Genomic DNA, 3,471 nt, shown 5'->3' on the forward strand with positions numbered 1-3,471 from the left:
TCCCACCTGGCACTGGAAGCTGTGCCCTTCCCACTTGTACACACAGGCCCAGGGATGCCAGGCACCTTCTTCCTGGAAATCTTCACATGCAAACTTAGGAGGGCGCTATGATGACCCCACTGCACAAAGAAGGGCTTTTTTATTTTTTAATTTATTTAAGTTTTTTATTTTATTTTATTTTATTTATTTATTTTTGGTGGAACCAGGGATTGAACCCAGGCCCTTACACTTGCCAGGCAAGTGCTTATTCCACTGAGCCATCTCCCCGGCCCCTTATTTAAGTTTTTTAAAGAGAGGGTCTCGAGGGGCTGGTGAGATGGCTCAGTGGTCTAAAACACCTACTTAGAATAAGCTAAGCTAAGCAAAGCACAGGGACCGCGGTTCAATCCCCCAGCACCACATGCCAGCCAGCCACGCCCCCTGGTGGGCTGAGCTGGCCACACACACACTAAATAAATAAATAAATATTTTAAAATAGAGAGGGTCTCGATATGCAGTTCACGATAGGTTGTTCTCAAACTTGTATGGATTGTTCTGCCTCAGCCTCCCAAGTGCTGGGATTACAAGTGTGTGCCACCATGCCCAGCTCCAATTTTGTATTTTGTTTGGGATTTTTTTTTTTTTTTTCCAGAACCAGGGATTGAAACCAATTTTTTTTTTTTTTTCCTGGCTCAGCGCACCCTGAGGGTGGGGCTGGCATGGTATGTGGTGCTGGGGATCAAACTGCAGTCCCCTGTGCCTGCCTAAATTTTGCCTAAGCAGGCACTTTAGACTGCTGAGCTATCTTGCTGGCCCCAATTTTGTATTTTGAAAAATACCAAATGCGTATGAAAGTAGTCACAATGGTGTGATGCATTCCTGCACCCCGTCCCGCACCCCCCAAAAAATACTTATCAAGCCAGGTGTGGTTGTGCACACTTGTGATCCCAGCACTCTAGAAGGCTGAGGCAGGAGGACTGCAAGTTCAAGTCCAGCCTGTGTAGTTTAGTGACTTAGTCACGGAGACCCTGTCTCTGAATTAAAACTGAGACTGAAAAAATAAATAAATAAATAAAACAGACTGGAGGATTTTGCAAGCCGAGGTAGAAACTTCATTTCTGCGGGGGAGATAGCTCAATAGAGTAAGCACCTGCCTGGCAAGCGCAAGGGCCTGAGTTCAATCCCCAGTTCTGCCAAAAGAAAAGACAAAGTCTAAAGTAAATAACTACATTTAAAGTGTGGTAATAAAGTACTAATAAATGTATTGGGAAATCTTAATGTTTGGGGGCCGGGGAGATAGCTCAGTAGGATAAGCGCTTGCCTGACAAGTACAAGAGCCTGAGTTCAATCCCCGGTTCTGCAAAAAAGAAAAAGAAAAGAAACCTCATTTCATGCAAGTTTTTGTGCTCTACTAGTGAGCCTGGTGTGGGGCTGGAGAGGAGGAACATGAGACTCCCCCCCACCCAAGATTTCCTTTCCTGACCCCTCCTTACTCCCTCCCTCCAGGGCTGCGTTGCTACGCCAAATTCCACCGGAACCGAAGGGTCACACGGAGGAAGGGGCGCTGCGTGGAGCCCGAGACTGCCAATGGCGACCAAGGGTCCTTCATCAACGTCTAGGGGCGACCTGCCTGGAACGTGAGCCCCGGGAAGTGCTGAGAAGTTGGGAGATTTGTGTGTAATAGCAGAGGGAGATGGAGTGGGGGACTAGGCCGCGGGGGCAGCTGGAAGCACGAGCAGCCCCTGTCCAGGAGCTGGAAAGCCTCGCACCTGCTCCTGCATCCAGACAGCGCACCTGCACGGGCCCATCTGCGTCCGCACCTGCGCCCTGACCGGTGCACCCCAGCGGCCCGCAGCGGCTTTGCCGAGAGTGCCCTCTACCGTCCGCTAGCAGCACTGCAGCAGTTTGAAAACAGTTTGTAGAGTGGAAGAGAAAGGGGACACCAGGCAGGAGTGTCTGGAACACACCTGCGTGTCCCAGACGCAGTGCTAAGCGCGTGGAGTGCATCAGCTCAAGGAATCCCCACAACAACCTTTCGAAGTATCCATTATCATTTTCCAGGTAAGGACAAAGAGCCACACTTGAGTTACAAGATTTGCCCTGGGACCCAGTTGGATGATCCTTGAACCTTAACGTGTCTAAGAGTCGCCTGGGGACCTACTTAAAAATGTGAACAGGGAGATGGAAACCTGGGCCAGGCCGTAGACCGCCAATGCCTCGTTCCTACCCCTCCACAGCTCAGAATTTACTCCAGCTTTTCCACAGCTTCTGGCAAAAAAAAAAAAAAAAAAAAAAAAAAAAAAAAAAAAAAAAAAAAAAAAAAAGGCACTATGTAGTTCCTTTCGCTGAGGATGGAATAATCTGTTCTTGGTCTCCCCTGGACACAGGTGCATTTTTTTTAATGCTCGTTAAACTCTTGCTTGTGGTAAGGAAAGATCCAAGCAGAATGGTCCCCCCTACCCTCTGATTTTCTGAAACAGAGTGTTTGGGGAAGACAGTAAATTTGTTCCTTCAGTGTCTGTGGGCGTGCTTATCCTGTCCTCAGACTTGACCTTCCAAGTTGTCCTCAGAGATGCTGCCACTGCTGCTCTGATGCATACATGTGCCCTAAGGAAGACTCGAGCTGCCCAAATATGCCCACTTTGCATATCATTTGCCATTTCATGCCCGTGCCAGACACCCCAGGACCTCGCCGCCAATTCTTCAGCAGAGCCTATTAGGAAGTAGGGACCTCTGCCTTAAGGCACCCCAATAAGCCAGGCCCATGATGCCTACCCAGCAATATCCCACTCCAGAGAGCCACTTAAATCCCCCCACCTGGCATCTGAACCCTCTGTGTCCAGGACAAACCAGGCTGCAAGCTGGGCAGCCTGTTTACTGCTTTGAGGAAATCAGTTAAGGTCAGGGTCAGGCACCAAGGAAGGCAGGCAGATCTTGAAGCAATCAAATATGCTTGCTTTTCTCTTGCTATCGAAGTTTGATAGGCATGGGAATCTCAGGGGCAGAGGGAGGGCAGGAGAACTGAAAGGATCAAAGCCAGCTGGGGGAGAAGCAGATCGGTGAGCAGTTGTTTGAGGCCAGACGGTCTGAACGCCAGATGACCTCCTGTGGAGTGGCGGGTCAGGACTTGTGCAGGCTCTGTGGGAGCTGAACCCTATAAGATAGCTGCGGGCGGCCAGCTGGTGTTGGCAGGACTAGGGAAGGCCGAGCCCTCATGCCCCCATAAGTCAGCAAGGGGACTAAAGGGGCCCCGTGCCTGGAAATTGCAGGCCCTTCTGCCCTAGCTGACTCCATTTTGCTTTTACAAAGTAGTGATGGGAAAATAGACCCCTTTAGCTTCAGAGCTGGAGATCCCAGGGCCGCCTCAAGTGTTGAATCTGCCCCAATAGGACATTCTCAAGTTTCTTCTAGGTCTAGTTAATTTTCTAATTAATTAATTAATTAATTAGAGGGAGCCAATTTGTTCTATCCAGAATTCACCAGACCTTTACT

The sequence above is a fragment of the Octodon degus genome, unplaced genomic scaffold, assembly GCF_000260255.1.
Source record: "Octodon degus isolate 3935 unplaced genomic scaffold, OctDeg1.0 scaffold00113, whole genome shotgun sequence".
Taxonomy (NCBI): Eukaryota; Metazoa; Chordata; class Mammalia; order Rodentia; family Octodontidae; genus Octodon; species Octodon degus.